General features: G+C 51.1%; 1 protein-coding gene across 2 annotated transcripts in view; it reads right to left on the reverse strand.

Annotated features, from left to right (window-relative positions):
* COLEC11 (collectin subfamily member 11) overlaps positions 1–9016 on the reverse strand; it is a 32016-nt gene that overhangs the window by 21062 nt on the left and 1938 nt on the right. Inside the window, exon 1 of one of the 2 annotated variants that reach the window (XM_019646270.1) lies at positions 3469–3607. The exons of the other annotated variant lie outside the window; for it this stretch is intronic. The gene's annotated coding sequence lies outside the window, so the exon portion shown is untranslated. Of the gene's footprint in view, positions 1–3468; positions 3608–9016 lie in introns of those variants that run through there. 2 annotated transcript variants of the gene reach the window in all.

The following is a 9016-nucleotide window of genomic DNA, read 5'->3' on the forward strand; positions in this document are numbered from 1 at the left end:
TGACAGTGTGCAGGCCACGGCTGGCCTCATGGCCACCCAGAGGGGCCAAGTGCGCTCGGTAGCTGTCATGGAAGCCCTCCCCTGTTTGCTCTCCCTCCCTGTCTCTCTCCCTCTCTCTCTTCCTCCTTCCCTCCCTGTCTCTCCCTCCCTCTCTCTCCCCCCTCCTCTTCCCCTCTTCCTGGCTCAGGCTCCTATATGCTGATTTGACTCCCACCAAGAGGTCCGCACAGCCCGGCTGTGACAATTACTGTCCTGAGAGGTGTTACCCAGGTTCTCCTCGTCCAGTTCTTTACAGCAAACATTTCACACACACGAAGGCATGTTTATAGTTAGATGAAGCCCTCGGCCTCACAAGCCAGGTCTTGCCAAGCACTGCAGCCCCTGGGCCCGAGCCACCGGGGCCCCTCCCGCAGGACATGGCTCCCCCACTGATTCTGAGCAGCATCACCACACAGGTGTCTGCTTGTGCTTGGCTGGGGTTTTGTATCTATCACATCACAGAGCACGGAGTCCCGACGTGACGCCTGGGCCAGCCATGCAGCTCCAGCTCAGACGCTGTCTGATCAGACCAGTGAGGGCATCAGTGCGGGACGGGGTAGAAGCTGGAAGGGACAGGACACGGCTGGCCCTGCGTCACTCGGGGAGCAGTGAGGCCATCAGGGAGGCAGCACGCAGAGACCCCCGCGTGGGACTGAGGTGTCCAGAAGGCGTCGTGTTTGGAGACCACGGCGCGTCTGCCTGTACCAGGACCAGCGCCCTGGCCAAGTGCATCTTTTTGCCACCTGTGTCCTCAGCTTAAAGAGGAGGTGGCTGCCGAGAACGGGGGTGATGCAGCCGGAGCTCTGCTCGGGTGCTGGCCCGTGGCAGGTGGAAGTGACAGCTCTGGTGTCACTTTGGTCACATGATGTGCAGCCCCAAGGCCAGCTATGGCTCCCAGACAAATGAAAGAGCTGGAATCCAGTTTCTAAACTGAGCATGTGCTGTCTCCCCTGTAGAGTGCCTCTGCTTTAGCCAACCCTCCATGAAATGATAAAAAGCATCCATTGGGTTGTCGGAAAAGTCATGGCGCATTTTTGCAACAAAAAACAGAAAAAATACGTCATGACTTTTCGCACAACCCAATACAATCCGGGACGTCCTGTGTGCGGTCACCGAGCTGACATCGTAAAGGGCGGGGACAAGACGGGCGCTGACTGCACTGGGAAAAGAGTGCCTGTGAACTCCCCCGCAGAGATGAGTGCGTCACCTTTCTCAGGTCAGAACCCGAAGACGAGGGGGACTCAGTGACCTGCCCAGCGCTCTAGTGAAGACGTGGCGACCAGGCTTGCTGGCTGCCCACTTCCTCCCTCTGCCCAGCTGTTAGCTTCCCTGCATTAGAGCGAGGGCTGCCCTCCTCAGCCATGCTGGTGGGGCTTTTATTTTATTCTATTCTGTAGCGTTTCACGTTTGGTGGAGAGAAAAGGGGCCAGTATTTACGGTGCCCCTAACGTGGACACATGAATTCGTTGCACTCCCAAGACCACCCTGTGAAGCCTACGGTTACGCCTTCTACAGATGGCCGAGACGGAGCCGTGGGCGCTGAGCCGTCAGCCTCACACCGTGGCTGGGACACCGGTGTGGCCGGTGCCAGCTGCCACCTCACACTAACATCAGAACGAGAAGGAAGAGCGACAGGAAGCCCCCACGCACCAGGACCCAGGACCCGTGGGTGAGCTCGGCTCCTCTGCCCACGTGGGAGCGACTGGCGCTGGAGGGGGTGGCGTGCCCGGGTGGGAAGGCGCTGGGAGCGCTGGCTCAGGGCCTGGAGTCCCGCGGGCGCTGAGAGGGAGGTAGGACTCTGCTGCACCTACTTTCATGCTCAGGCCACTGCACACTTGCTTCTTAGTATTTGTTGGATGTGAACTGGAGGTTTTAAACGTCTCAGGTATCACGAGCTGACGTGGAGTTTCCTCTGCAGCTAAAAGCGACTGTCAGGAAACAGCCGTTGTCTGCAAGACTTTCCACTCACTCAGCTAGAGGGAGGCTTTGAGGGAGGCCTGTCCTTGTCACCCTGTCCCACGAAAGGAGGGAGCAGTGACAGCGACCAAACAAGCTGCAGCTAGGACTCCTGTTCATCCCTCCACTCACTCACTGACCCTGCTGCGCATTTACTCGTCCGTCGGTCCACTCTGCCCAGGCCCCAGGCGCCCTGGGGTGCGCAGGCTCCTGGTCTCGCTCCAGGGTCCTGCCCCAGAGCTCAGGGAAGGCGAGCCAGGGCGGGAGCCCCTCCCTCGAGCTCTGGGTCTTTCCTGGCCTCTTGGAGGAGGAATTTCGTTCTGTAAACGGAGAAGCCACAGCCCCTTCTAGACCTCCGTAAGAACAACATCCTTATCTCAGGACCAGGCTCCGGAGGCTCAGCGCCCCCCACAACCCACCCAAGGCCCAGAAGGCTCGGCCACCCTTCCATGAAGGAGGCAGCTTTTTGGTGAAGGAAGGGGATTCAATTAGAATTCTTAGTAGAAATACATAATAAGAATAGACAGTGAAAAAAAGTGGCTTAATGTTCCAAACATACAACTGTACCTTTTCACTAAAAGTCTACAAAGGCCGCTCATTTTAGACATCTTCCATACCTGGGGAGGGCCACACCCCGGGAGCTCCTGGGCACTCAGGCCTCCTGGCAAACCAGGCCCAGCCCCGCCCTGGGGGTGGCTTCCTACGGGGACAATGCCGGGAGGGCCACCTCACTGACAGATGTCCACCCCAATGGCAGACATTTTTCTTATCTTTTTACCAAGATCACAAAGTCAGGGAGGCTTTTCCCTATTCTTTTTACCGGTCTGCTCTCTTATTTGGAATACAGCTTTTCGAAATTGTAAATAAATCAAATAGCCGTGGGGGTGTGGTCAGTGCTCCCCAAATCACTGTGCACATGCGACGGCCTCAGGCTCTGTATTCCGAGCCCACACCTAACTCCAGCCAGCAGGACGGCCAGTCCTACGGCCAGGCATCGAGGGGCCAGCCTGGGACCCTTCTGTCTTATCCAACTTCGGAGACAAGATGACCTGCGTCTCCCCCACATCTGCGACTCCCATTACGGAGCCCAGACAGGGCTGCTGGTCACTGAATGCGGATAACTCCTGTTACCCACGTGGCCCCGCTGCAGGCATCCGAGCCGACCTGGACCTGCACTGGCCCCACAGCCACAGCTCACACCTGGCTGGGAATTAGAGAAAACAGCGTCACCTCTGTGAGCCTCCATGAACCCCAAACGGCTGAGTCTGCATCAAGCGGCCCCAGTGAGCACCCACCGTGACCACTGAGCTGACCGGACCTCGAATCCTGGCACCTGACTGATGTGATGGACGGTCCTTTGCCTGGGCTGAGAGTAGATGACCATCACCCCTTCAGCCCAGTTCCTCCCTTTGCCCTGCCTGGGCTCTCAGCCCCTTCCCACGGGTTAACCTCCATCCTGCAGAGCATCCCTACCTGAGGTGCACACCAGGCAAAGGGGCGTCCTGACCGTCAGGGACCCACGAGGACACTGAGCCCGGAAGCCTCGTGGCCGCTATTTACAGGGCCGCCGGCCGCAGTCCCACACGCAGGGCCAGCGTGGCCTGGGCTGTCACACCGCCCAGCAAATCAGGCTGGGCGTCTGCAGTGTTATCTGCAAACAGCTTCCTGTTTGAAACTCATCAGCTGTCCTGCTGGAGCGCGGTGGACAGAGCGTGGGAACGCTCAGGGCTCACGGACGAGAGCTGGACCCCGGAGAGGCCTTTCTAACCCTTCACCCCGAACACCCCAACCTGGTCTCTTTCTGTCTTTTCTGTTCTTCTCTTCCTTTTCTTTCTTTAAAAAGCAACTATGAGTGTTTTGGAAATTCAGAAAAGTACAAAGAAGAGTGATAATACAGCAGACATATTTCCTTTCACTTTTTTCCATATGGGGTTTCACACTAAGGCATTAATTATTTGTCTAGTTCTTGTCCACACCTAACCCACGGTGAGACCCCCAAACTCAGGCCACTCAACAAAGTTTCTCTGAAAAGCAATACATGCCCAAACACACCTTTGTGGGGGGCTGGGAAGATCTCGTTTATATGATGGTGGGAGAGTGTCTTTAAGAAAACGGTACATATAAAGTCATGATCACAAAAAGTTAGGCTCAAAGGTGACTGTTTACTCAGGCCGAAAAGAGAAGTCATCACACATCACAAATGTGGAAACTGACAAGTCCCACACAGGCTACAAGATCCATGAAAAAGGACAGATTCTTTATTAAAACTGCCTGACAGCATAAATAAATCTGACAACTTAGACAAAACGGACACTTCCTGAAAACACAAACTACCACGCTGAGCCCCACGTGAAACAGAGAATGTCACGGCCCTGCAACAATTGAGGGGACTGAATCTGTGATTAGAGACTCCCCAGCATGGAATCACCAGGCCAGATGCTTTCCACAGAAATCTACCAAATGGTGCAGAAAAGTAACCCAATTCCATGTGCTGCTTCCAGAAACAGGAGAGGAGGGGACATTTACTCCTCATTGTATGAAATTGATGTCACCCTGAAACCAAAACCAGACAAAGATAGTACCAAAAACACAAAACAGAAAACTACAGACCAATAACCCCCATGGATATGGATGCAAAAATCTTTAACAAAATGCTAGCAAATAGAATTCAGCAATATGTAACAATATTTATAACTATGACCAGGTGGGTAATTTCAGGGCTGCAAAGCTGGGTCAATACGCGCAACAATCAACCAATGTAAATAATAACAAGTGAACAAAGGAAAATCACATGATAGCAATGGATGCAGAAAAAGCATTTGACAAAATCCAACAGCCTTTCATGACAAAAACTCTCAGAAAAAATTGGGTCGGCCAAGTGGCGCATTGGTTAAGAGTTGGCTTGGGACGCCAGCTCTGAGCAGCCGGGTCGCGGTTCAGATCCCACATGAGGGTCAGTGACACTGCACCCTCTACAGCTAAGATGCTGAACAACAGACCGACCTGGAGCTGGGCTGCCATGAGCGGCCGTCCAGTGGCTGGCAACCCATCTGCCTCACCCGGGAAGAGCGCAATGATAATACCAACATGGGCCAGTGAAGCAACGTCCTCCACAACTAGACTGAAGAACAAAAGGACAGCAACTTGTCTGTTCCCCTTCCCCAATTCCCTAACGCTGTTCCCCTCCTCCAATCCCCCAATAAAATCTTTTTTAAAAACTCTCAAAAAAATAGGAATAGAGGTGGAACTTACTCAGCTTGCTTAAGAGCATGTGTTTTTTTAAAAACCTTGTGCAGCCACTATGAAAAACAGTATAGAAGATCATCAAAAAATTAAAAATAGAACTACCAGCTCATCCAGCAATCCCACTGCTGGGTATATATCCAAAGGAAACGAAAACACTAACTCAAAATGATCCCCGCACCCCCATGTTCAGTGTGGCACTGTTCACAAGAGCCTAGGCATGGAAACAACCTGAGTGCCCACCGACGGATGAATGGATAAAGAAGTTGTACACACACACACATGTGCGCATGCACACACGTGAACACACACACACACGTGAACATACACACACAGACTCATGGGAATATTATTCAGCCATAAAAAAATGAGGAACTCCTACCACTTGTGACAACATGGATGGACCTTGAAGGCATTATGTTAAGTGAAGTAAATCAGAGAAAGACAAACACCATATGATCTCACTTATATGTAGAATATAAAAACAAACAAACAAAGCTAAAAACTCATAGAAAAAGAGATCAGACTTGTGGTTACCAGAGGCGGGGGTGGGGGAGGGGGACTTGGAGGACATGGTGAGAAGGGTCAGACTTCCAGGTATAAGATACCTGCATCCTGGGGACGGGGTGGACAGCAGGACTACAGCTAACGCTGCTGTGTGACGCATAGGAAGGCTGTGAAGAGAGTGACTCCTACGAGTTCTGTTACAAGGAGAAGTTGGTTTCCTTTTTTCCTTCCTTTCCTCTTTGCTGATCTCTTTGAGAACATGGATGTTGGCTGAGCCTGCTGTGGTAACCATCTCACAATACCTGTAGATCAGCCTGTCACACTGTACACCTTTGACTTCCACTGTGATGCATGTCAAGCATGTCTCAGTACAACCGGACACAAAATTCTACACAAATATCGTGCTTCAATGAAAGACTGAGTGTCTTCCTCCTGAGGCAGGACAAGGCCAGGACACCCACTTTTTTTTTTTTAAGATTTTATTGGGGAATCGGGGAAGGGGACCAGACAAGTTGCAGGACACCCATTCTTACCACGTCTGCAACATGGTGCTAGAAGTTCCAGCCAGTGCAAAAGCCATCAGAAGGAAACAAAAGGCACATAAGTCAGGTGGGAAAAAACAAATGTTACAGATGACATGGTTGCTGCTTAGAAAGTCCCAAGGAGTCCAGACAAAGCTCCAAGAACCGTTAGGTGGGTTCAACCGTATCTGTATACACAAGCACTGAACATGCTGACACTGAAACTAAACTCAATATCATTTACAATCACTCAAAACAAAGAAATACTTAGGTGTAAATCTAACAAACATGTACAAGACCTATGTCCCGAAACACAAAATGCTAATGAGAGAAGTCACAGGAGAGCTAAATAAACTGAGAGACATGTCAGGGTTGTGGATTGGGAGGCTCAACATAGCAAAGATGTCGGTTCCCCAAACCGATCTCCAACTTTACACAGTTCCCATTAAGGTCCCAGCAGGAGAGCCGGCCGAGTGGCTCAGTTGGTAAAGAATTGGCTTAAGAGCGCGAGCTCTGAGCAACAGGGCCGCCAGTTCGATTTCCACATGGACCAGTGACGCTGCGCCTCAGCTGAGCTGCCGCTGAGCTGCCAACAGGTGGCAGGATGGCTCAGCTGGTGTAACAACAAGATTGCCTGTTCATTGGTGGGCTACGCCCACCCACAACTAAGACTGAACTTGGCACCTTGAGCTGAGTTGCCGCAGGATGGCTCAGTGGATAGAGCGTGCGCTTTTTAACAACAAGGCTGCTGGTTCAACTCCCGCATGGGATGCTGTCTACGCCCACCCGCAACTAAGATTGAACACAGCACCTTGAGCTTAGAGGCCACGAGCTGCCAACGGGCAGCCAGATGCTGACTGGCGCCCTCCACAATGAAGACTGAAGAACAACAACTTGGCTGGTCCCCTTCCCCAATTCCCCAACACTGTTCCCCTCCCCCAATTCCCCAATAAAATCTTAAAAAAAAAAAAAAGAAACAGAAACAAATGTCCCAATTTAAAAAAAAAGATCCCAGCAGGAGTCTTGGTAGAAAGACACAAGACTACTCTAAAATGTACATAAAAAAGACAGAACCAGAAGAGCTAAAACAATTCTGAAAAAGAATAAAGTAGGAGGAATCAGTCTACCCAATTTCAAGACTTATTAGACAATGGACTGGAAAGGAGACCCCACACAAATATATCCAACTTATGTTTTAAAGGTGTGTGTGTGTGTGTGTGTGATAAGATACACATAGCACAAAATTTACCATCTGAATCATTGAGTACAGTTCAGTATTAAACACATTTTCACATCGTTGTGCAGCCATCGTCCCCACCCAGCTCCGTGACTCTTCTCATCTTGCAAACTGAGCCTCTGCCCCATCAAACAATGGCTCCCCAGTAGCCGCCATTCAACTTTGCGCCTATGATTTTGACTGTTCTAAGTATCTCACACAGGTAGGATCATACAGTGTCTGTCCTCCTGTTTCACTCAGCACAGTGTCCTCGAGGTTCATCCATGTGGCAGCAGGTGGCAGAATCTCCTTCCTATTTGTTGAGGCTGAACGATACTCCATTGTTTGTACGGACCACATTCTGTGTGTCCATTCACCCATCGAGGGCGCCTGCCTTGCTCCCACCTTTGAGCTGCTGTGACACGGTGTCTCTTCAAGCCCCTGCCTCTAGCTCTTTTGAGCATATACCCAGAAGTGGGGCTGATGGGCCACGTGGAAATTCTACTTTTTTTTTTTTTTAATTGAGCCATCCTGCCACCTGTTGGCAGCTCAGCAGCTGCTCAGCTCAGGCCGGGACTTGAACCGCTGTTGCTCAGAGCTCGCATTCCTGAGTGAACTCTTAACCAACTGAGCCACTCAGCCGGCCCCCAACTGGTTTTTTTGACAAAGTGCAAAAGCAACTCGGTGGAGGGGAAATGGTGTTTTCGGTAAATGTGCCACAGCTGTCAGACCTCCAGAGGCAGCAAGATGACCTCAATCTAAGTCTCACACCTCACACAAATATTAACTCAAAACATCACAAGCTTCAATGTAAACTTATAAAACTTCCAGAAAAAAAACATAGAAAAATCTCCAGGATCTAGAGCTCAGCAAATAGTTCTTAGATGTAACGCCAAAAGAACGATCCACAAAAGTGAAAATTCATAAACTAGACTTCATCAAAATTAAAAACTCTTGCTCTGTGGACACCCTACTAATATACAAAAACAAGAGGAAAAAAACATTCACAAACCACATATCCCCCAAAGGTCTTTTACCTAGAATTCAGAAAGAACTCTCAAAATTCAATAGTAAAATGCACACTTCAGCTAGAAAGTGGGCAAAAGCACAGAGACATTTGGACCAAGAGGACGTACACTGGGCTGTACGCACGTGCGAAGGCGCGCCAGGGAGAAGCACAGGGCAAGCCCACAGCAGAGGCCCCCGCAGGCCTGGCAGGGCGGCTGAAATAACAGCAGTGACAGCGCCAGGGCCGGTGGGCATGCTGGCGGGAATGTAAAGCAGTATAACGCTCTGGGAAACAGGTCCTCAAAAAGCTAAATGCCCGAGCACCCCACGACCCAGCCATTGCATTCCTGGGCATTCGTTTATTCCCAAGAAATGAATACTTCCGGGCCGGCCGAGTGGCGCGTTGGTTAGGAGCTGGCTTGGGACACCACAGGACCCCGGTTCAGATCCCACATATGAGGGCCAGTGACACTGCCCTCCACAGCTAAGATGCTGAACAACAGCTCAACCTGGAGCTGGGCTGCCC

The sequence above is a fragment of the Hipposideros armiger genome, unplaced genomic scaffold (genome assembly GCF_001890085.2).
Source record: "Hipposideros armiger isolate ML-2016 unplaced genomic scaffold, ASM189008v1 scaffold_100, whole genome shotgun sequence".
Classification (NCBI taxonomy): Eukaryota; Metazoa; Chordata; class Mammalia; order Chiroptera; family Hipposideridae; genus Hipposideros; species Hipposideros armiger.